This window comes from Podarcis liolepis (assembly GCF_965112155.1).
Source record: "Podarcis liolepis genome assembly, chromosome: 9".
Lineage (NCBI taxonomy): Eukaryota > Metazoa > Chordata > Lepidosauria > Squamata > Lacertidae > Podarcis > Podarcis liolepis.
In genome coordinates, this window is record NC_139564.1 from 8,937,986 (window position 1) to 8,964,014 (window position 26,029).

A 26,029-nucleotide genomic window follows, 5' to 3' on the forward strand; every position below is an offset into this window, starting at 1 on the left:
TAAAATATATTCAGCATTAATCCCGTCTGGAAATGCAGGGCCTTCCTATGCTTGACACTTCTTAAAGCTTATAATACAAACTGGAACTGCAGAGAAATATACAGAGAAACATAAATATGGCCTCTGATGCATCTCTGCAGCATCTGTGTGTCTATAAATTTGTATTATAGCTCTACTGCCATCCAGTGATAGAATGATTTTATTTTTAAAAAATTTACTGAAAATGTGGCAAGTAACCACAACAAAAATCTGAAGAGGCTCTATTTAAAAATTAAAATGCACAAAGTTCTTCTCCATCACTCTCATTTGAATTTCAGGATGGGGAACCCGTGGCTTTCATATGTTTCTGAACTACAACTCCCAACATTGCTGACCATTGGCCATGGTGGATGAAGATGACGGGATCTGGAGTCCAACCACATTTGGAGGGTCACTGGTTCTCTATCCCTGATTTAAATGGCTGTATGGTCCACTTCCCAGGACGCGGGTGGCACTGTGGGTTAAACCACAGAGCCTAGGACTTGCTGATCAGAAGGTCGGCGGTTCGAATCCCCACAACGGGGTGAGTTCCTGTTGTTCGGTCCCTGCTCCTGCCAACCTAGCAGTGCAAAAGCACGTCAAAGTGCAAGTAGATAAATAGGTACCACTCCATCGGGAAGGTAAACGGTGTTTCCGTGTGCTGCTCTGGTTCGCCAGAGGCTTAGTCATGCTGGCCACATGACTCGGAAGCTGTCTGCAGACAAACGCCAGCTCCTTTGGCCTATAGAGCGAGATGAGCGCACAACCCCATAGCCACGACTAGACCTCATGGTCAGGGGTCCCTTTACCTTTACCTTTATGATCCACTTATGGGGGTATAGTTTATTGAGGGGTCCAAAAACCCCTTCACCCTTAGGAGTTTGTGTGCCTGCTGCCAAGGAACAAAGGTCAGATATGTAATGTTACAAATCCACGTGGTTTTGGTGAGAAAAATAGGAGGTGAGTTTGGATGGGGACTCACATTTAAGGATGCAAGAACTGCTGTGGTGAATCCAGGTGTGAGGGCTGTGGAGGCTTGGAGTGTAAGGATGAGGATCAAGGAAGCAGGATGTAGTCACATGGAGCCTAGAGACATGAGTTGTTAATGTACTTCTGTCAGGAAAGCATATGATGGGCTAAAGGCAGCTGGACTTCACTCACTGAATAAATGAATGAAAATGCAACCCTTTGATGGAGGACCCTAATATGCAACAATCCTGCAATTGCTAGAACATGTCTTCTTTGAACATAGATAAGTTAATGCAAAGCCTCTGGAATGCCTCTGCATAAGAGACCATCATTTCAGCAGCTCTTGCATGGTCCAAGGAAAGTCACAGAATAAAGCTACAGGGGAATTGTAAAACAAGAAAGGATATTATATCTAAAGAGCAAAATCTGCCCTATGAAAACACTCCCGGTGGATCTGACAGAACGAAAGGAGAATAATTATGATGATCCCTCAGAGCTGGGAATGCGAAACATAGAAGAGAGCATAAAGGCCTAATATATTCAGAGTTAAAGGTGATATGCAGCAGGACAATTTAAAATATGTCTTTGATCTTAAAACATTCTTAAAATTCACATAAAAGTTGATCTAATGCCAATCCAAACAACTTGTGACCCATCAAACTGTGAGATAAACAGTCTCATATAAACAGCATGCTTAAGTCTAATTAATGCATGAAGGGGTTAAGACCATAGAATAAGCTGTCCTGCCAGACTTAGTTCACATTGGGAGGAACTAGGTAATCAAGGCTTCTTTCCCTTTCAATCTTCCTGAGAATTTCAGCATGTGAAAAGGCTAAGCCACATGGCTCTCAAAAGCCACTTTTGAGTTCCTATAACAATAATTTAGGAACTTTCACCACTGTAACTAAGCCAGGTTTTACTTTCTGTGCAACCTTTCTGATTGATGTATGTAAAAGCACATGAACCTGACCTTTGAAGAGTTTGTAAGTAAACCATTTTTAGCTTGTCAAATGTGTGGTCTTATTCTATGCTAGGGGAAGAGGGAAATGTTTGGAGCTCACAAGAGCATATTTTAACAGTCTATCAGCCTATATTTCTATGCTTTAACTTACTGCATATTTTGTGATTTTAAATGTCTGCAGAGGTTCTCTCACAATAACCTGGATGCCCCAAACCTGGATCTTGGGATCCAGGGAATTCTCTTTTTATACCTACTTTTTCCTTGCAGCAACACAAACCAAATATGATGGCCCAGCAGGGGCTTAATAATTCTTTAGCTTTGCTGCAAGCAGGGGAGGAGGTTTATCAAGCACATCATTTGAAGACAATGTTTTTTGTGCTGAAGGACTGATCCCTCAGTCTTAGATCACTGACAGGCACCCTGTGCTAGATTCATCTGCAACCTTACTGCACATTTCTATGTATGTTTCCTCAGAGGTAATTTTAGATAGCCTGGATGCAGTCTACACTGCTCCTTGACATCCTAGTTTTCCATGTGCAAGGAATTTTTGCATGGAGAAACACTTAACCATGTGAGTTTCCACAAGCAGTATGAAGTGGTTTACAGAGCTTTACATTTCAATCAGAACATAAGAAGAGCCCTGCTGGATCAGAGAAAATATGTTATCTAGTCTCACATTCTGTTCCCAAGGAGACCCAAAGGATGCAGGGGAATATCTCTAGCTCTGCCAGGGACCGTGCTGAGGAGGGCAGCATTGAGGAAGAATGGTCCTGATCCTGAATCTTCCCATGAGCAGGAGGACAGTATTTGGAACAGTGGTTTGTAGAGGAATATAGTTCAAAAGACAAAAGCTGGGAAATACTGGATGAAGAAGAAAAACTGGGAGAGAGTTAACAGACTCACAGTCGCTGGATAGCCCAAGGTCAAGAAAAGCAGATAAGAGCACAGAAAGCTCAGGTTACAGGATGCTGTAGTGACATGGATGACTAGGGAGGAAGTGGGTGGAACCCTTAATTGGGAGCACCTTCATTCCTATGAAATGAAATGGATTCTTTGCTCTCTCGCTGTGATCATTAAAGTTTCTAACTGGGAAGAAGACTCATTTTCCTTTGTTCTGCTTATCTATGGCCAAAGGGGGGGGGAGTCAATTTCCTGAAGCCTGACAAGCTCACTGGCAGAGCTTCTGCATCACAAGCTCCCTGGTTCAATCCCCATCATCTCCAGGTAGGGCAGGTAAAGGTAGAGGACCTCTGGACAGTTAAGTCTAGTCAAAGGTGACTATGGGGTTGCAGCACTCATCTCACTTTCAGGCCAAGGGAGCTGCCGTTTGTCCACAAACAGCTTTCCAGGTCATGTGGCCAGCATGACTAAATCACTTCTGACACAACGGGACACCATGATGAGTGCCAGAGCACACGGAAACGCCGTTCACTTTCCCGCTGCAGTGGTACCTATTTATCTACTTGCACTGGCATGCTTTCAAACTGCTAGGTTGGCAGGAGCTGGGACAGAGCAATGGCAACTCACCCCGTCGAAGGGATTCGAACCGCCAACCTTCTGATTGGCAAGCCCAAGAGGCTCAGTGGTTTAGACCACAGCGCCACTCACGTCCTTGTCTGAAACACTAGAGAGTGCTATCAATCTGTATAGACAACACTGAACTAGACAGACCAATAGTCTGAATCAGAATAAGACAGCTTCATATATTCTTAATCTGATGAAGTAAACCTCACAATTCAATGGGGTTTACTCTAAGGAAAGTGTGCATAGGATTGCATCTTTATTACCATATCACAACCATTGAAGATGCAAAAAAAAAGCCCATGTTGGCTCAGATCAGAACTATTTTCATAAGGTTGGCAGGCTCAATAAATCCACTACATTTGGATAGTGAGATTTAAAAGCAAAACAAACCATATAAATTCTAATGAAGCAAAGAACAAATATTTGATCTGCAGTATTGGGAAAGAAACTGTAGCTTTGCTGAAAGAGACATTTACATGTTAGGGGTCAGCACTGGAGAGTTCTCTCCTCCTGGCAGTGGTGGTGCCAACAGACGGCTACTGTGGGAAACTGTGGGGCCGGGTGCCTACCTATGGCAGCCTTTGCCAACCTGGTGCCCTCCAGATGTTTAGGAATGCAACAGCTTTGCTGGATGTGATTGGTGGGGCATGTAGTCTGAAACTTGGTAGGTGTCAACCTAAGCTGTCACTAGCAGATACCAGTGACCATGGGCCAATCCAGAAGCTGATAAGGAGAATGGGAGGAGCTGGCAGGTGGGAATGAAAAAAGGAGATGTTTTCCTTTGCTAAGCCATTAAATTTCAAGAAGAAGGAAGAAGAGGAGGAAAGAAATAACAGGGCTGGAGGAGAGGGAGAGGGAAAGGGGGGTTCTGGTGATAGATGGGAACAGATGGCAGCAAAGCAAACTTCAAGGCTGACAGTGATAGCAGGAAAGACAGAGGGAGGGAATCAGTAAGAAAGACAGAAGCAGTAGAGAGAGAGAAGGAAGCTACAGGTCCTAAATGGACAGGCAGAAGGATCCAGGAACATAGGGAGATCACAATTTAGGAAGGATGTTGACAAGCTGGAACATGTGCAGAGGAAGGCAGCTAAGATGATCAAGGGTCTAGAAGCCAAGTCTTATGAGGAATGGTTGAAGGAGCTGTGTATGTTTAGCCTGGAAAAGAGGAGACTGAGAGGGGATAGGATAGCTGCACTTAATGAAAAATAGTCAATAAGTGAGAAATTTACGTTGAGACTTTGAGACAACAGGGAATGGCCACTTCCCCTGGCTGATAAACACACACAGGAGTATAAGATGGCTAGCAGGGATACTTCGTTTCCCATCCTGAGATGCAGAAGAATTATACAGGGCAGTGTTTGATTTGTTTTGTTCCTGAGCATTATGAACTGGGCAGATTCATTCCTGAAACAGGTAGTTTTGACAACTCGCGGCTAACACTATTCATAGCACATCAGAAAACAACAGAATCAAACAGATCTAGCTGAACAGCATTGTTTTTTTCCCCCATCACCTTTCATCTCAAACACCCAGTATTACTGAACGTTGCTTAATCCTGCCGAGAATGTTGGCTTGCCTGAAATGACAAAGAGGTCTAATAATAGCCAAAAGATGAGAGCAAATGTCACGCTCCCTCTCCAGCCCCCAAGTGCCTCAATCAAGAGCCATGAAATCAGGATGCTTTGATTTCCTGCCGCATTGTATATAGGTGGATCAATCTGGCTTTGCAAAAATTGCCGCCTAGGCATTGCACCAATTGCCTGGATAATCAGAGGACGCCCAATGGAAAGATACCTTAACCAAGAAGAACAGACTCAAAAGCTGTTAGGAAGGCAATAAAAGAAGAAGAAGAAGATGCGTCCCTCCTCCCCGAGTGAAGTCAATACTCAATTTGTGTTGGTGTTCAGTATAAGGTATGTTACAAATGGGGAGGGGGTAGGATTTGCTATCTCCGAAAGAGCCATGGCCCAGCAAAGCTGTTGGCTTTATAACCGAGCTAAGCTGGACATCTCATCCATCAGGTCAAGATGGGGCTGTCAGTCTCAGATGCTTCCTTTCCTGACTCTGAGCTATTAATCTTAGAGCTTGTGCAGTGCACACACATCAGCCACAATCCAATACTGAGATGTCTCTCTCTCTCACACCCCCCTCCTATATCCACCGCTGTTGTGTTGTCAACTTTGAAACAGGACAGAGCTAAGAGCCCTCCTGATGCCCGGACTGTTCCAGGGCAAAGTGGGAGGCACTGGAGAGAAATATGGGGTCAGTGGTAGACCCTGGCACCTCAAAAGTTCAGCAGCACCAAAATAAGCCCCCCTCCGCTTCTCACCTTCAATTGGATGTCATAGTTGCAGCGTCTGCTGCAGCACCCCAGAAGATCTGCGCCCAGCATCAGTGCTCCCCAAGATCCAACTTTGATGGGGCTGAGGGTTCTTCCACATAGGGCCGTCTTAAGTATATCCGGTGCCGTGGTGCAAAGTTCCCTCCAGTGCCGCCTGCCCCCCCCAATTTCCCAGAGTTGCCGACCTGTGGGCTGTGGCGGGGTATTCAGAAACTAGCCTACTCTACAAAGGCAAAATTTGCATGTATTGTTCCACACGCTTTTACCTGTGGCCCTCCCTGCCCATTTCTGGCATGTGGCCCTTGGAATGTTGTCCAGAAGGGAATGTGGCCCTCGCTCTGGAAAAGACCTTCCAACCCAGGACTAGATGGATCCTAGATCTAGTCTAGTGAAACCTCATCCTTTCTTAGGGGTTCTCTTTATGATTTTCAACAGCTGCTCCTTTTATGCAGTCAACCACTGGAGCTGTTGACGGTTTCTTCTCCAGAGGGTTTTATCAGAGCAAGACAGGCTTTCTCGTGATCCCCAGCCAAGAGAAATGGTCATTCTGGAAGCATGTGAAAACAATGAGGTTTTGCTGTCTCTTTAAGCCATCTGTGAAGAGGCCATCTTGGCATTTATTTCTTTATTTTCTTCCTGAGCTGCTGCTGCTGCTGCCTGCCAGGCATGGTTTCGAAGCGAAGTCTGCAAATGTCAAAGCCATTACCGGTCACAATGAGAGAGGCACATAATGAAGGCCTCTGTGAAAGTGGCTCTTTGCTTCTTCCTCTAAGGCTTCTTGCACTCAGAAGAAAAGGCTGCCATGATGTCAACACAGAAGTGCCCCCCTTTTAAAAGCCTCGGCCTTCGGTGACACGATACAAGAAACTGTTTGGAAGATCAGATTGAGCTTTTGGATCGTCATTCTCCCACAAACCAGCTTTCCAGTGCAGTTTCATACAAGATCTTGCCCCCCCCCCCATGTGTCACCAGCAAATCCAAGTGATGCCGCAGAAGGAGGAGGAGGAGCTGCTGTATTCCTGGTATTGTGCGCTATAGCGTCGTATCCAGGCATCCCATACGACATCATGACATCAAAAGTGATGCCCAGATGATCATTATGGGTGCTCTGCCCAGTGACAAATATTGGGAGGGCTCAAAGGGGGGGTTCAGCCCAGAGGAGTCATTACCCCTGCATGGGACTATCCAGTTTAAAGGAACACTACGTAGCAGCTAGTGAAAACAATGCTTCCGAAAGTTCTCAGTTGGGATGTGCTAGTGCCATGACAGTGACTTAAACTGCTGGTGAGGCTCCACTATTACTCTCTCACCTAGCATAAAACATAGAGCAGATATAAGACACTGTCATATGCCAAGTCCTTATTCTCCTTCTTCTTTGGTGACCACTCATAGCCGAATAAGATTGTCTTCCATGAACACGGTCTTAACAGCGAGTCTGTAAATGACTCTGAAGGCCAATTCTGGATCCACACACTGTCCCACAATGGGGACATAGGTTTCCAGGCGGGAGTTGATCATGGTGAGGGTTTGCCAAGTGTGCTTTCCTCTTAGCACATTTCTCTCTTTCATCCTGAGTTTGAGCGTCTTCAAAGCCCACAACACCTTTGGTAAAGGCTGTTCTCCAACTGGATCGCTCACAGGCCAGTGTTGTTGGTATTTATACTACATTTTTAAAGATTTGCTTTAAGAGAGTCTTTAAACCTCTTTTGTTGACCACCAGCATTACGCTTTCCATTTTTAAGTTCGGAATAGAGCAGTTGCTTAGGAAGACGATAACGAGGCATCTGCACAACATGACCAATCCAACCAAGTTGATGTTGAAGAATCATCGCTTTGACACTGGTGATCTTTGCTTCTTCCAGTACACTGGCATCAGTCCACCTGTCTTCCCAAGTGATGTGTAAATTTTTTTGGAAACACCCAGCATTGTCTACACAGACTGACAGTGGCTCTCCAAGGATTCAGGCAGACATCTTCCGTGGAAGATGATCTGGAGAAGGACTCTTGGACCTTCTGCATCCAAAGCATGTGCTGTACTGCTGAGATGCAACATTTGCACATAGGATTCTCACTTACTGGAACTGCTGGTGAGGCTCTACTATTACTGTCTCACCTAGCATAAAACATAAAGTGGATATAATAGTGGAGCCTTACCAGCAGTTTAGGTGGGAATCCTAACTACACATATACATTCATGCCCCGTAAAAAGAAGTCCACTGCCTTTATTACTGTCCTCTCTCATGCTGTGGTCTTGCCAAAAGCCTTTTCTCATGACATGATACACTCCTACATGCAATTGACTCCTGAAAGGGTGTAGCCTAGAAGGATCCAAATATTAGCTAAGCCATTTCAGGTCTGTATTCAGGATCTTCTCAAAACATGTACATGTCCATTCACCTCTCGGTTGTGGTGGGTGGATATCCTGCCCCTCCTCTGAGTTAGGGCATCTGACTTCTCCGAGGTGAGTTGCATCTGTGGTGATGTGCAATGACAGCCCTGAAGGGTCAAAATGGAGCCGGCAAATGAGTAAATTTCTCCTTTGCTGGCATGTTTCACCTTATTTCCTGTCACTGCCATCCCTCCGGCATCCATTTCATCGTGGATATGACAGGGGCAAGAGCTGAGAACACATCTCCTTCCCGGGTGGGTCTGATATGAAATCAGAGTAATTGAAGCAATTGCTCTATCCCATGTCCATCATTCATCTCCTTCGTTGCATGGCTTCACTTGCTTTTGCTGGAAAATCAATTAGGTCACGATTGACTCCAGGAGTCCTCCGTGCGATTGTCAGATGTCCAGAACTTGAAAAAGGAGATCAGAGATCAGCTGGCTTGACATCATGATTGTGGCTTCTCTCTCTCTCTCTCTCTCTGTCTCTGTCTCCATCTATCTATCATCTATCTATCATCTATCTATATCTATCTATATCTATCTATCTATCATCTATCTATCTATCTATCTATCTATCTATCTATCTATCTCTATCTATCTATCTATCTATCTATCTATCTATCTATCTATCATCTACCATCTATCTGTCTATCATCTACTGTATCTATCTATCTCTATCAACTATCTATCATCTATCTATCTATCTATCTATCTATCTATCTATCTATCATCTATCTATCTATCTATCTATCTATCTATCTATCTATCTATCATCTATCATCTATCTATCTATCTATCTATCTATCTATCTATCTATCATCTATCTATCTATCTATCTATCTATCTATCTATCTATCTATCTCTCCGGTATCAGCTCTAGCATAGAGTTCCTCCGATTTGTTCCCCACAAGCAGATCCTGTAATTAATGGAGGGTATGCCACCGGCCCACTTCCTGCGCACATATAAACCTCAATGTCGAAAGGAGCCTCTGGCTGGTTGTCGCAGTGATCACTTCTGACAGCTGCTATAGAAAGATAGAAAGCCCTGTTCTCCCTCTTTCTTCCCTTTCAGTCCACTAGGGGTTCTTCACGCAAGATGGGAGAAGAATAGGAAAGTCACTGCGATATGGATTTCTCCCTCCCAGAAATACTGAATTGTGCACTCTCGCAACATGGCTGCAGAAATACAGACTGGGACAGAGTGGAATCCAAAGCTCCTTTCTGCTGGGCTGGGGGCGGGATTGGGTGGAGGTGTCTGTCTGCACACACTTTCCCGCATTCTCCTGAGGAGTGGTGCCTGCTCCCCCTTCCACCTGCCCAAAGTGGGCCAGTTGAAGTGGTCCCATCTGAATCTCCAACACTGGCAGTGACCAAAGATGCCCTGAAACAGGATGATAATGATAATGATAATTTATTAGTTATACCCCGCCCATCTGGCTGAGTTTCCCCAGCCACTCTGGGCAGCTCCCAATAACATATTAAAAACATGATAAATACAATAAACATTAAAAACTTCCCTAAACAGGGCTGTCTTCAGGTGTCTTCTAAAAGTCGGAGAGTTGTTTATTTCCTTGACATCTGATGGGAAGGCATTCCATAGGGCGCGCGCCACTACCGAGAAGGCCCTCTGCCTGGTTCCCTCTAACCTCACTTCTTGCAATGAGAGAACCGCTAGAAAGCACTCGGAGCTGAACAATGGGGGTGGAGATGCTCCTTCAGGTATACTGGGCCGAGGCCGTTTAGCGCTTTAACGGTCAGTCCCTTTGAATCGTGCTTGGAAATGTACTGGGAGCCAATGTAGGTCTTTCACGACCAGTGTTATGTGGTCTCGGCAGCCATTCCCAGTCACCAGTCTAGCTGCCGCATTCTGGATTAGTTGTAGTTTCTGGGTCACCTTCAAAGGTAGTTCTGGTGGCATTGGGCTTGAGCTGGACCCCATTGCAGCATCCCCTCCCGGCTGCTGCAGAGATTTATTTGCTCACCTTCCACTACTATCGATGTGTTGAGCAAGGCTGCAGATGCGGCAGTGGCCCCACTGGTCCATTAAGCCCTACTGAGCAGCATCTGAAGTTTGGATGGTACCCACATTTAGGAAAAGTACATTAAAATTAAGACACTTTTACAGAATTTTTTTTTCCACCTCCAGTTGAGCTAGCTCCAGTTGAGCTTGCTGAGGCCTGTCTGAGCTGGGATGAGGTTTTATGCCTCTCACAATCTGGTCATCTACTGGAAAGCTAGATCCAGGAGTTTCTGTAAATTGTGGTACTGATTATTATAATTTGGGGAGGGAGGGGTATTTTTATTGACTTTTTCAAGATAGGCAAAAAGAAGGTTATTTGCTCAAAAACACACCACAACGATGCAATGATGTAACAAACAACAGCATGAGCATATGTCATGATTTATAAATACGAAATCAACTATTTCGCCTGTTCTTCCATAGACCTGTCACACTAAAGGCTTGGGGTTGCGTCCAACATAAGTCCTACTTAGAGTAAATCTATCAAAATGAATGAATTTGAATAAATAAAAGTTACTACCTTAGGCCCATTGCTTCCAGTGGGTCTTCCCTGAGTAGCACTCACCGTTGGTCTTCAGTAAACCAAAAATCAGTGGTGTGTGCAGGGAAACCAAAAGTTCTCCATCAGAAAATCTCCATGGAGCATAAGGAATCAGGCACACCTTAAGGCTGAATTATGAATTAACAAAAGATCCTTGAACCTGTCCTGTTAGTAAATCAGCAACTAGTGTATCTCTTTCCGCAACGTAGTAACATTTTGCCAATAAGCTACAGTAGTTATAGCTTTTGGACCAGGTACAAGGGCAGCCTCAGGTACAGTGCATTACAGTAGTCAAGTCTCAAGGTTTCCTAATAGACTGCTTATTTTTCAACAAAATTAAGGATGGGAGTTGGAGGAAACAGCAACCCAAAAACTCATGTCTTTGAAAACTATTATCCCATAATAGCAATGAAGTCCTCCGACCAAACCATTTCCTGGGAAATTAATGACCATCTTGCTTAACAGCCCGAAGCTCTGCTTCAGGCCATCAACTCCCCCAGCCAATCATCAATCCCCAGGAAATCTCAAGGCCTTGAATATTATCGCTTCAATTTTTTCTTTTTAAAAAAGCTAATATGCTACTTTGCAATGTCACTCTCAGGATGGGGTGACACGTTCACATTTGGCAACTGCTCTTTTTTGTCACGACAAGGCTGTCAGAAATTAAAAGCCGTTGCAATCCCCACTCTGCCAGATCATTTGCTGGAGAGTCTTGTCACATGGACTGAGAAGAAGGAGAAGGAAGGTTTCACGTTTCAATAAACTCCCCATGACATGTAAGAGATTTGCTGCTGCTGTAGCAGGCAGCCAAGCTAAACGTTCAAAGAAATCGCTTGGTGGAGTCCTGTGCATGTAAAAGAAATAACCTCTCTGAATGGGGACAATTAGAAGCTCAAGGAGAAAGTTTGCAGCAGCAGCATCCCCCTGAGGTGCTATTTTTCTGCATCACGATGGTGGTGGTGATGATTATTTCAGGTGGGAGAAAAGGCAGCCTGCCACAGTCTGAAGTGATGCTCTCTAGGTGGGACTCTACCATGACAACTTTTCAAATGCCTTGATCAAGTCTTCAGGTACGTAGTTACATTTTGGTACAAACCCATCACTGGCGGGATTTTGTTCTTCTTAGAAAGACAAAAACAAGCATCAACAGGACCAACTGTGTAGATAAAAGGGGGGTATTTAATATCCAAAGTATTTCAAACAATTGTCTTCTGAAGGGGGTTGGACTAGATGACGCTTTGGGTCTGTTTCGACACTGCAATTCTATGATTCTATGGTTCTTCACAAATCCACACACACTAACATTTAAAAAATATATATTTTATTAAACGTCAATATTTTTAGCATATGAAATCAAAATACAATTATGTCTTTTTTTCTTATCGTTGTTGACTTCCCACCCTGTTTTCCATGGAGTTTTTGTTTCTCCCCTTCTGCCTCACCCTATATTCTATCTATTAAATCATAACCACAGTATTATAATCTAAGCACACCAACATGTCATACATACACAAAACAGAAATCACAGCGCATTTGCAACATCCCTGTTTGTTTGCAAAGCGCATTTGCAACATCCCTGTTTGTTTGCCAACCTAAGGTCTCTGGCCAAGATCTTCTGCTAAGGCCTCTATTCCATCTTCTCTAAACTAATGTTCTCAAGCAATAACCTGCCCTGTTTTGAAATCCAAGAGTGTGGCTACTCTTTAAATATATTATAGTGCATCACAGATCGTAGAATTGGAAGGGACCACAAGGGGCATCTAGTTTAACCGCCTACACTGCAGCAAACAACGTGGGGCTTGAACCCACAACCTTGAGATTAAGAGTCTCATGATCTACTAACTGAACTAATTTTATGATATACTAGAAGCGGGATAGGTGACCCAAGGGCCACATTACTTTCTGGGCCAGTGTGGTGTAGTGGTTAAGATCACGTAATCTGGGAAACCGGGTTCGTGTCTCCGCTCCTCCACATGCAGCTGCTGGGTGACCTTGGGCCAGTCACACTTCTGTGAAGTCTCTCAGCCCCACTCACCTCACAGAGTGTTTGTTGTGGGGGAGGAAGGGAAAGGAGAATGTTAGCTACTTTGAGACTCCTGAAGAGGAGTGAAAGGCGGGATATCAAATCCAAACTCTTCTTCTTCTTCTTCTTCTTCTTCTTCTTCTTCTTCTTCTTCTTCTTCTTCTTCTTCTTCTTCTTCTTCTTCTGGGCAATCTCCGGGCAGGGCCAGAGGCAAAAGCAATGCATGTAAAGTTTACATCTGGACAGCAGGAGAGCTTCTACACATGAGCACCTCTATCTTCACCCCAGCAACCAAGAGGCATCATTGGAGTTCAGGGAGACATTTCAGACAGGGGAAAGTAAAGTACGAAGTAGGGCTGGTGAAGGAGGGTGGCCCAGGGGAGGGGTGTGGCCTGAGGAGAGTCTCAAGAGTCCTAGAGATGGATGCATCTGGCTCCTGGTTCCCCATCCCTGGTATAGAATATCATTATATACTAGAGCACAGATGAGCAACCTGAGGTCCCCAGATTAATTTCAAAAGCCCGCTGCAAATGATCTGTTCAGACCTCTGGCAAGTGCAATTTGTTCCTTCGCTCCTGCAGCTCTGGGGAGGAAGGGAGAAAGGGGACCATTTTCGAATGGGAAAGGTCTACAACGTAATTGGCATCTTCTGGGATGAGATTCATGGAGTACTGGGTGCAAGTGGCCCAAACGGAACATTATATGGGAAATAAAGGTAAAGGGTAAAGGGACCCCTGACCATTAGGTCCAGTCGTGGACGACTCTGGGGTTGCGGCGCTCATCTCGCTTTAGTAGCCTAAAGGAGCCGGCGTACAGCTTCCGGGTCATGTGGCCAGCATGAATAAGCCACTTTTGGCGAACCAGAGCAGCACACGGATATGCCGTTTACCTTCCCGCCAGAGCAGTACCTATTTATCTGCTTGCACTTTGACGTGCTTTTGAACTGCTGGAATATGGGAAGTAGCTGGTCTCTAAACCGAGCCAACGGTCCTGCAATCCCACCTCTCATCTTCTCCTATAGACTGAACATCCATCCCCATTTTTTTTCTGCTGGAAGATGCCTGGATATTTAGAACTCAATTTCGGATTTTAATACTCATGTTTTGAGAAAACCAAATTCCAACTTCTGTAAGTTTTTTATGTTTCTTGGGTTGGTAGGGGGATTGTTTGTGAATCTTTGCAGTTAGCAACAAAAATCTTGGTGAGATTCTTAAAATGATTCTCACAGGATCACTTTTCAGGTGGGGAAGAGAAAGTGCTTTCTTTATAGTATATACATTATGGGAAAAGTTATATGTTGGCTGTAAAGGCATTTTATTACCCTACATAGCATAGGAAACACAGAACAGATTCTCGGACAGAGTGATTCACATGGAGTGGCCAAATTCCCACCTGCTACCCTGGTAAGCTTCTCCTTGATGGAAATAAAAATTGGAAAGTTTGGAGACACTAAATCTGCCCTTGCTTTAAGAAGAATAAAATGGTTGTACCTAATCTAATGAACAACCTGACAGCACCTCTTTGGGGACCTGATTTATGGCACCATAGCTGCCTTGTTACAATTGTATTTGAAATTGTGGCTCCTTTGTGGCTATTTCTTTCTTGTCATGAGTATGAATTATTATTTCTGGTTCCCTGTAAAAGGATTGCCCAGAGGAACGGTTATTTTGCAACTTGGCCTGGTGAATTAAAAGAACACGAGCATGGAGTGCATTGCTTCATAACTTTGTAAACCCAGTCCAGGGCCCAACTACATGTTACACTCACTTTCTTAAAAGCAGCCAAATGTAAGCAAAGCTCTGACCAAGGAGAATTCTGAAGGCCCCTCTGTAGAGCAGCAGAGGAAGCTGGAGAGGATCACTGGCAAGCTCCTAGCCAAGGAGCAGACGCCAAATGCCTATCTCTGTACATTGTCCATCTCTTCTTAGATCTTTCATTCAGGATAGGGGTCTGGAACCTAAGAACATAAGAAGAGCCTGCTGTATCAGGCCAATGATCCACCTAATCTCATTTTTCCAATCTTATATTTTATTCTTCCTCCATATTTCTGCAGCAATAGGCTCTCTCTCTCTCTCTCTCTCTCTCTCTCTCTCTCTCTCTCTCTCTCCATATATTTAATATGCAGACCAAGTTTGGAGACATGAGAAACTGTGAGAACCAAAATTGACTGATCCATTCATCTCTAATCATGAGTGGACAGAAAGTAGCACTGATCCACTAAATCAGCTATTGCATGGTGGCGATATTCACAGGAGAGGAAAACAAAATTTAAACACACACACACACAACTGGAGGGAGGAGAAATGTATGGCTGTGCTAAGGTCCAGCTCCCTGCTCCCTCTGCTTTTTAGGGTTTCAGTGCCAATCTGACCCCGACACACGTTTGTTGCTGCCAAATCATGTTTGTCCCCAAACAAGACTTTATATAACGCAATGGGATGACTATACCTGGGAGCTGCTCCAAAGGAATGCATTATGGTAATGTCAACAGGCATCCAGTGGTGAAAAGCCGATTGCTCACGGCACGGTTGGCGTCTTCTGCAAGCCCTTTTCAACATGCCTTACAGTGTGCAAATCGGTGTTTGCTGGCCCCAGTTCCCTGCTGTGTGATCTATTAAGCTCAGTGTACCTTGCCCTAGCTATGGCATGGTGTATTACATTCACCCGCACTATCATTCCCAAACACTCTGTGTACATAAAGCCTCATTCTCTCTGCCAAATTTACTTAAATGGCCCAGACATTTTTTAAAAAAGACCTCCTTTCCTTATGTGTTTGTGTTTTTCTGTAGTTATATTCTCCATTGGGCTTTTACAAAACAGCTGAACTGTCCAGCTGAATATCTCAGCAGATGAACAAAATGTTCAAAGTTTGATTGGCTGACCACTGGCACATGATATGGCCATGTCACCCTACCTCATTTCCATACTACCCATATGCACAAAGCGCTTTTAACAGCCATGGCTTACCCCAAAGAACCCTGGAAACAGTAGTTTACCCCTCACAGAACTACAATTCCCAGAACCTTTGACAAACCACAGTTCCTATGATTCTCCATGACTGTTAGAGATATGAAAGTGCTTAAAATGTATGGTGCAAATCATAGGAGCCAACTCCTAGCAGCTGAGGTCCCTTTGCCCCCACCCCATAAAATATTTGAGGGGGCCTGGTCTCCCCAAAATTGATGGACATTGCCATTCAAATGATGTGCTTGTGCTGTGTCGTATGATCAATTTGGCTTGGTGGAGCTTACCTGCCCCCCCAATATTTTATTCAAGTTGGCACTCCTGGTGCAAATGTGATTGAAGAACAGGCACCCAGGAAGGCTGCAAAGTGCAGGCCACTGGTGAGATGCTTTGCAGCATGAAAGAAAGGACATTTATGAATACCCTTCAGCCACCTCAAAAGTAAGGTAATCACAACTGAAACCACTGTACCCAACCGATGTGAATTTTAGTGTGTGTGTATGTGTTTTCCTCCCCTTTGATAATTTTCAAATGCAATTTCTTTTCTCATTAATTGATGGAGAGCGGCCAATAATAATAATAATATGCAGGATAAATGTTCAACACAGTGCTAATCTTTTCTTTGAGGGACTCCTGATAAGCTTCTGAGGAACTTCTGAGGCAATGCGGAACATTCAATAGGAGCAGACCATGAGAATGAACTGGATGAAAGTTTTGCCTTTCCAGCAGAACCATGAATGACTGGTTGGGACTGGCAGATCCTTCTCTGCCATGTATTTTTCAGCCTAAGGGCCACTTTCCCTCACATGGAACATTCTGGGGGCCATATTCCATTCTCTATGCACAGACATAGATACCTTAGGACAGTGCATGGCTGGAATGTAGCCTACCATTCAAAGGCCATGCACAATCCTAAGGTTTCTATGCACAGACATAGATAAATATAGAAACACACGCACACATCTCTCCATCCTCCTAAAGTCACAAGTATCTACACACATTCACAAACCCCTCTCTGTTCTCCATCTGGGCAAATAAAAGGCACTATAGGATCATAGAAATATAGAGTTGGAAGGGACCCCCGAGGGTCATCTAGTCCAACCCCCTGCAATGCAGGAATCTCAGCTAAAGCATCAATGACATATGGCCATCCAACCTCTTCCAAGGCAGGAGAGTCCACAACCTCCCAAGGGAAACCGTTCCACTGCTGAATAGCTCTGTCAAAAAGTTTTTCCAGATGTTTAGTTGGAATCTCCTATCTTGTAACATGAAGCCATTAATTCGGGTCCTACCCTCAAAAATAATTCCCAGCGAACCAAAAGCACTCAAGGAGGATGTGGTTCAGGACCAGTGAGAACAATGGCCTGGGGAGGGGATGTGACCTTGGTAGAGTCCCAAGGGCCAGATAAAGAGGCGTGGGGAAGCCAGGATTGGCCCCCAGGCCTGACGTTCCCCACCCCTGAAATACACAGTAGAGTGTCCCCAAAATACATCATGAAAACTACAGGCCTAGAATGTTTCTGCCTTATGCCAGATGCTGTCAGGAGTGCCTGCAGGAGCCGGGCCCTGTGACCAGTGGGGCTTCTGGAGAGGCAAGGCACGGCCGCACAGGTGAGGCTGCTTGGTAGCTCACTGCACCTGGTGGCTAGATCCGGGAACGGATATAAGGTCAGCATTTCCCTTCAGCTCTTTGCCACAGCAACATGTTCCCTGCCTTGCTGTGTCTGGCTTCTTGCTTCCTGATCCTCGGACCTCGGCTTCTTGACTCCTTGCTTCTCGACCCTCGGACCCTTGACTTTGTGACTCCTTGCTTCTCGACCCTCAGACCCATGACTTCATGCCTCCTTGCTTCTTGACCCTTGGACGCTTGACTTTGTGGCTCCCTGCTTCCTGACCCTCAGACCCATGGCTTCTGGACTCTTGTTCCTGCTTCCACCCCACCATCTTGCCCCCGGTCCTGACATCCTCAGCCGGGACTTTGATCGCCCATAGACCAGACTGTGACAGATGCCCTGAAGGTATATTTTCCGTGTCTCATTGAGCTTGCTCCAAGATGGCCAGACATCGATGTGTGAATTCATGCCAATATTTTGCCCATAATTGTTCTTCTGAGAAGCAAGCTTTGGGTGCAGCTCCCTCATCGGACTTTGGCAACATTTTCAAACAATCGTCCCAGATCTGTTGCCCACTGGTACCCATTACAAGCATCATTTCCCCATGACAAACAGAGACTGTTTGGGGAAGTAAATCTAGGAGTCTTCATAACCCTGCACCATCGACAGCAATAAATATGATATGAGGCCAGACTCTCGCTGTCCCTCCCTTCTTGGAATTACTGATTGAGTAGCCCGAGTTTTGAAGCCAGCTCTGAAGTATGGATTTTTTCCTCTCATCACCATCTCTCATCCAGCAGAATCAGTCATTAAGCTGTCCTGAAGATCTGTTGCCCAGGCCCGACTGCTAGGTATATATCAGAACCTAGGGTGAGTTGTGCTGGAGCATAAATTGGTAGTGCAGGCCATGCCTTTGGAAGCCCAAATGAATGGACGGTGGCTGTTATTGGCTACAGCCACACAAACATAAATAGGCCAGATCAGAGCTTGCTTAAATCTGTTGCGGAAAGAAATATTCCCTTTAAATGGAGTGTCAGGGACTGGGCAAAGGAAGAAGAATGGTGGAGACCGCCTCCCCATCCTGACCCTTCCAGGGAGGAGGAAGAGGAAGACAGCATAGATTTACAACAGTGTTTGCGGGAGGTCACAGCTCAGAGGCAGATGTGGGGAAAAGTTGGGAAATAATGGGAGAAGAGGAGCAGGCAGAACCAGAGCAGCAGCTGGCTGACCTGTTATCAGAAAGCATTCCAGACCCACCATCTCCCAGAACCTGGCGAGTCTTAAAAGTAGGAGAGCAAAGAGCTCAAAGACAGAGGGCATGTCGCAGCACCTGTAGTGGAGGTGGTGATGATGATGACGAATGAGGAGAGAAGGGGGGGTGGGGTGGAAATTCACTTGAGAAAATGTCATTTTCCAAGAGGCTGGGTTCCATAACTTCTCTCTGTAAAGTCTGAAATAAAAAAGACTGTAAGAAACTTCTCCTTGTCTTTATACTTTCTTGGGCAACCAACCGCAAGCCGCTGACAACATCCTGACATGGAGAGAGGTACACAAAGCAAACAAAAAGTTTCTATTTTATGAAAAAGAAATATTCTGTTGTAATTGCCATTTAGGCCAGGATGGGGAACCCAAGACCCCGGGGCCGATGGCTCATCTGGTCCAGAATTCTGTTCTCTCTGTGACCAACCGTGTGCCTGCGAGAAGCCTGCAAGCTATACCTGAGCTATACCTCTCCCCTCCTGTGGTTTCTACAGTGGTACCTCTGGTTAAGAACTTAATTCGTTCCGGAGGTCCATTCTTAACCTGAAACTGTTCTTAACCTGAGGTACCACTTTAGCTAATGGGGCCTCCCGCTGCCGCCACACCGCCGCCGTACAATTTCTGTTCTTTTATTTCCCATTCTAGCAGAATACTATATGTGTCCAATACTCTTTTAAAGCCATCCACATTGGTGGCGATCACTGTCTCCTGAGGGGGCCAAGTTCCAGCGTTTATACACCACATGGATAAATACTTTTATCTTTTCTGAATCTTCCAACGTTCAGCTTCACTGAATGCTCATCAGTTACGAGAGAATGAGAGAATCTTTTCTCTATCCACTTTCTCCATGCCATGAATATTTGTATCAACTCTTATCATGTCACTTCTTCCTTGCCTTCTTCACTGAGGGACTGAAGTTTTGCTTTTCTCTGGGTGGGGCAGTGACCAGCAGTTCCCGGTGCTTCACTGGGAAGTTGCAGTTATGCACTTACTGCCATGAGGCAGTTCCTGACATCAAAAGCTATACATTGTTGGTATGCAGGTGTCTCTCATTTTAATGTCCCAGGCTGGCAGTTGAAAGAGGAGAATTATCAAGCCCCTGTCTTGCTGCCATTCATGGGCACTTTTCCTAGCTATCTTCCTTCCCTGCACCTTCTGCAAGTGATCACAACCAATCAGGGATCATGTAATGGCAAATCCAATTCAGAGTGAGGGCAGGAAGTCCTTTATCCCTGATAGGTATTAGTGAGGAAATATTTTCGCCCCTGTTTTCAGCTCTGTCTCCCAAACACGGCTGAAATGGAAAGGAGTGATTTATTCTTTTAATCCAGTGGAAATGTTTGCATTTGTTTCAGCTCAACTGCAAAGTGACATAATCTATGGTATTTGGTAATGCAATGACATCACTTGGATTAACTAAGGGTAATTTGCAATGACAGTAATTTAAAATGAATGAGCAAACATTTCTGAAAGGACTGCTGAGGGGAGGTGTTTTTCAGCATCGCCGAGAACATTTGCAGAAAAACAATGGGATTTTTTTCTTTTCCTTTTTTTTTTTTTTGCTCAGCTCTAATTTTTATACATCCTTTAAAACTTCTGATCATTAAACAGCAGAGACAGATTATTTTTAACCTAATGAGCAGGCTCATTATGTCCATGACAAAGAAATAATACGAAAATGTAGAATAATGATAAATACGTTTGACTCAATTGATAAGATCTTTCTGTGGGATGGGTGAGTGGGTCTCTGCAGGCATAGACATGTAATGGAATTCCCGGAGGAAGAACCTTGTCAGCTCAAAATGTGTTACAGGATACTGCCTGGCTAATTGTTATGAAAGACTTTCTTCCAGCCACCTTTAGGATAACTCTTTCTGTTATCTGATGCTAAAGGTTTTAGAGAAGAATGTCAGGAGGTATCAGTGCTAGGAGCAGAAAATGTTACGTTTTCATTGGGTGGTACAGTTGGGAAAGTACCCATGGCTATGATATTATCTCTTTCAGCTACTGCACATGGGATGGCTCGGTTGGAAGAGCATGACAGCATTCATCTCAGGGTCTTGAGTTCCAGCCCTACATTGGGGAAAATATTTGACTAGATGACCCTCGGGTCCCTTCCAACTCTACAATTCTATGATTCTATGAAGCCCCAAACAACTCAGGACCAGGTTATCTGAAAGACCGCCTGCCCATGTATAAACCTATAAGCACACTAAGATGATCTGGGGACAGAAGCAGTGTTACATTACAGCCATGCCAAAGTCAGAGATTCACCCCACTACCCTCCTGGGACACAGGTGGCACTGTGGTCCCACTGAGTCTCTTGGGCTTGCCGATCGAATCCGCGTGATGGGTTGAGCTCCCGTTGCTCTTTTCCAGCTTCTGCCCACCTAGCAGTTTGAAAGCACACCAGTGCAAGTAGATAAATAGGTACCGCTGCGGCAGGAAAGTAAATGGCTTTTCCGTGTGCTCTGGCTTCCGTCACAGTGTTCTCTTGTGCCAGAAGTGGTTTAGTCATGCTGGCTACATGACCAGGAAAGCTGTCTGTGGACAAACACCGGCTCCCTCAGCCTGAAAGCAAGATAAGCGCCTCAACCCCATAGTCTCCTTTGACTGAACTTAATCGTCCAGGGGTCCTTTACCTTTTACTGCCCTCTTTACAGACAAGGAAAGAGACATTCTTGTGTATCTAGTTACTTCCTGGGTCAGGGGAAAGTACTTGAAGATGGAACGTCCTGTAGAAGTGAGTGGGAGGAGGAAGCCAGTATGGAAACCTTGGCATAAGCAGGACTCCCTGTCTGTCATACTTAAAGAAATCTGTCCATGGTGGATGTTAACTGACGTGCCCAGAGTCTAAGTAAGTCAGCCCTGCTGGACAACAACACAATTATCACAAGTTCAGGAACACATTCCAGAAAGACAAAAGCACCAAGGAGGTTGTGGCCTGAGGATGGGTGTACTTGGAATGAGTCCTGAGGGCCTCATTCCAATAAAAAGGCCTTGAGGGCCACACTTGCCCCTTGGGCCTGATGTCCCCCATCCCTGCTCTGCAGTGAAGCACCATTTGCATAACCCCCAACATTTCTCCAATGAAAATAAGGACATCCTATTCCATCATCAACAACACAATCAATCTTATTATTATTTATACCCTACCCATATGATTGGGTTGCCCCAGCCACTCTGGGAGACTTCCAATATATATATAAACATAATTAAACACTTTAAAGAAGCCTTCCCTATATAGGGCTGCCTTCAGCTGTCTTCTAAAGGTTGCATGGTTACTTATCTCCTTGGCTCGGGGGTCACATAACTCTATACCTTCCAACATTTCTCCAATGAAAATAGGGATATCCTAAGAAAAAGGAGGACATTCTGGGATCTCACCACTCCCCCTTTTTCTTTTTCTTTTCCCCCTTCTTATTCCTAATTGTTTAAATCATTTCATAAACCAAGAACTTATAGCTTGACCACTAATAATGAAACATCTATTGTAGATCTTTTTCCACATTAATTGTGATATTTTTGTGATATACAAATGACACGAGGAAACTTGGTTTGTATAACATTATTCTTGTTTATAAAACTCAATTTAAAAAAAATAAATCAGAAACCGGGACGGCTTCTGTTAATCCAGGACTGTTCCTGGAAATTAGGGACACTTGGAGGGTCTGCGTTTATGGCAAAAGGAAAGCTCATTCACTTCTCTGGAAATGGAAGACGTCTGTATTTAAAACTGGTCAGCTTTCTTCTTCCCTCCAGGATAATGTTGAAACTTATCCCCGGTATCTAAATGAGTTCTCAAATTCCACATGAGACCCGTTCTCCCCTTTCCCTTTTGTATTTCCGTAATGTTAATTCCTACAGCGCATCGCTCATTGGGTCACTAACGGCTTTCCTCCTTCACTTCTTCCATTGCCACCTCTGAGTTTCTTCCTGAAGAGGGTCATGAGGTGTTGCCTTGATCTTCTTCTTCCCCCCTCCCATTCCCTTTCTCCCCAATTCATTCAAGAGACAGAAGAAGGAGAAGTGGTGCATATGAAGCTAATGAGGCAGAGGCACAGAACTGTCTTAGATGGCTGACCCCAAGGGACAAGCGTGAAGATGGTGAGAAAAGTGAGAGAGAGGGAATCTTCCATTGGGGGGGGTGGATAATAATTGTGTCGCTTGTTGAACTCTGGATGGGGCAGGTGCCAAAAGCTCCAGAAGTTTTAATCTCGAACTCCTAACTTTTTATCTCCTGGCATGTGGCAGAGCATGGAAAGTTGGAAGCAAGGGGGGGGGGAGTATGAAAATGCTGCTTGAATCAGCACCTTTGGAGTTTATCCAAAGTGGCGGTAATTGATTTCAAGTCAGTGCTTAATAAGGGAGCAAACACCATGTCACGGCCACCTGAGAGACAACCTTGGAGTTTGCATAAAGTTGAAAGGAGAAAGACCAGGCGACTTTGCTTATTTCCCAGCCCTGGAGAATATTAATAATTATAACCCAAGAGCAAACCCCATGGAAAGAAAAACGATGGTTCCTTTTATTTGCATATTTTATCATTTTACAGATTTATAAGCAGCCAAAGCTATTGAAGCAGTGTAGACCAAGATAAGATAAAATACAAAAGATACAGATTATTTAAGGGGGGGGGGGACTTTAAAAAGGGCATTACTGCAATTGTACAGTAAATATTCCATCAGATGTCTGGGACACACTTCAAGGAAACACTGATGTTCAAAGCAGAGATGGGGAGAATTTTGTTTGATCTGCATTTTTAAATAAACTCATCTAATTTGCACCTCCCAGACTAATGCACGACTTGGAACATAATTATCCTTCTAATTTTTACTTCTCTGAATTTTGCGATATAGTTCTCAGTTCAAATAGCATGTGAAAAGCAAATTGAAGAAATTTGTGTTCTGTGTAGTAGGGAGAATTTTAGCTCTTGTAGCTTTTCTCAACCTTGGATTTGCATTCATTCATGCCCATAACATGTCGGCCCACACAGCACCAGAGAAAAATGCCATGCGAGCTCAGAAGTGGAAGTTGGGAAAGTGTGAAACCTCTAGGGAAGATGTTCTGGCAGCTGGAGATATATTACAAAGAGGCTTCGTCTCCCCTAGAAGTCTAGGCCATGTGGGAATCCAGGAGAACACCCAAGGCATCTTGTGGCTGGGGAGAAAGAACACAAACCAGAGAAAAAAGAAACAGTGTGGAGCAGGACAGGGAGTAGGAGGACAAATGCAACTTCTCCACATGCCCTCAAGTGTGGTGGTGGATGCTGTCCCATTACTGTTGTTGTTGAGTCGTTTAGTCGTGTCCGACTCTTCGTGACCCCCTGGACCAGAGCACGCCAGGCACTCCTGTCTTCCACTGCCTCCCACAGTTTGGTCAAACTCATGCTGGTAGCTTCAAGAACACTATCCAACCATCTCGTCCTCTGTCGTCCCCTTCTCCTTGTGCCCTCCATCTTTCCCAACATCAGGGTCTTTTCCAGGGAGTCTTCTTTTCTCATGAGGTGGCCAAAGTACTGGAGCCTCAGCTTCAGGATCTGTCCTTTCAGTGAGCACCCAGGGCTGATTTCCTTAAGAATGGATTGATTTGATCTTCTTGCAGTCCATGGGACTCTCAAGAGTCTCCTCCAGCACCATAATTCAAAAGCATCAATTCTTCGGCGATCAGTCTTCTTTATGGTCCGGCTCTCACTTCCATACATCACTACTGGGAAAACCATAGCTTTAACTATATGGACCTTTGTCAGCAAGGTGATGTCTCTACTTTTTAAGATGCTGTCTAGGTTTGTCATTGCTTTTCTCCCAAGAAGCAGGCGTCTTTTAATTTTGTGGCTGCTGTCACCATCTGCAGTGATCATGGAGCCCAAAAAAGTAAAATCTCTCACTGCCTCCATTTCTTCCCCTTCTATTTGCCAGGAGGTGATGGGACCAGTGGCCATTATCTTCATTTTTTTGATGCTGAGCTTCAAACCATATTTTGCGCTCTCCCCCCAGCATTGAATTAAGATTCAACACCCGTTCACCACTGGAAAGCTCCAAGTAGGCTAGGGCGCCATCTTGTTTGCACCTCAGGCAGCAAAATATCTTGGGCCTTCTGTGCATCTACCTCTAAACATGCTGTATGTCACCAGCTTAGCTGAGGGTTGAAGGTTGGTATGGCCAGATGGTACAGTTTGGGTAGGATCCCAGAGCAGTGTGGTAGGGAAACCTTTTCAGTCACCATAGGTGCCAACTCCCTGGGGCCCTGGGTGCCCAAGCACCCACAATGTCAGGGACAGGGCTCCCCAGAGTGACGAGGAGGAGGAGGAGAGGAGCAGAGAGTCAGAGGAGGAAGAAGTAGTTTTGCTTCCTTCTCAGCAGTTTGAAATCAGTCACCAGCAACCCCTCTCCTCCTTAGTAGGAAAAGAAGAGATAAATTCTCATGACAGCGAAAGGAGGCTGGAGATAGGCCAAGTCACTGATAAGCGGTCTCTAACAATAACATGGGGGGGGTGATTCGTCAGAGGTAGTATGACAGCCAAAATCTCCCTGTGCTCATAGGTTAACAAGGGCCAGAGAAAGGCGTCAATCAAGGAAGTGAAAGGGGGGGTTCTGGTGAACATCCTGTTGGCGTTGGAATCGGAGCTCAGATGCCTCAACATCCTGAAAGAGGCAGGAGCCATGGGAGTTGCTCTGAGTGTAATTACTGTGTATAATAAATCTGCTTGAAAACTAAAGATGTCTACTTGCTGTTTGCATTAAGCCTGGGAGTTGGATCATGAGAAACAAAATTCCCCATGAAGGGGCTGGGCACCCACAAATTTTGGTGCCAGGGCCATGCACGCTGCATGGCACCCACAGCCTTGGTCACCCACGGTCGAAGGCCAGCTTGGCACTCCTGTCAGTCGCATCCCATTCTAGACAACCCTTGGTGGAGCGGGGGCCATGATAGTGGTAGCCAGGGCCAGAGGGGGAAATGGGCACAGCAATGAATGCAAACCTTACCATTATCAGAGTCCAAGGACAATGGGTAAAAACACTCAAGGAGGGTGCAAAGCCGAGGCAGTAAAGTATGTGGTCTAGGGAGGGTACCTGTTTCCTGGGGAGAGTCCTGAGGGCCAGATGGAGAGGTCTGGTCTGTTGCATTTGGCCCCCAGGCCTCTATCTATATTGCTTGCCTCACAACAGCAGGGTTCCAGAAAGTCCGCACCCACACGTCCCCTTCTTTGCCTCCCTGCCCCATAAAATAAATGACTGTAGGCCCAGCTGCCCCCATAAAGAGCTGCAAAGACCACAATGTCCTTTCCTACCCCACAATTAAAGGCACAGCAGTAGCTTTGCCCCTCTGTTGCTTCTGGACGCCCTAGAAAGGGTTACATTTAATCATTCCATTATTGTCCTATTTCTCTGCTGTGGCCTCCAG

At 45.1% G+C, this 26,029-nt stretch overlaps 1 long non-coding RNA gene across 2 annotated transcripts in view; it reads right to left on the reverse strand.

The window, feature by feature from the left end:
• Positions 1 to 15,382, reverse strand: part of LOC310686027 — a 42,720-nt gene extending 27,338 nt beyond the window's left edge. For both annotated transcript variants that reach the window (XR_014515655.1, XR_014515656.1), the window contains exon 1: positions 15,237 to 15,382. This is a non-coding gene — a long non-coding RNA (uncharacterized lncRNA). The remainder of the gene's footprint in view (positions 1 to 15,236) is intronic.
• Positions 15,383 to 26,029: the final 10,647 nt, after the last annotated feature.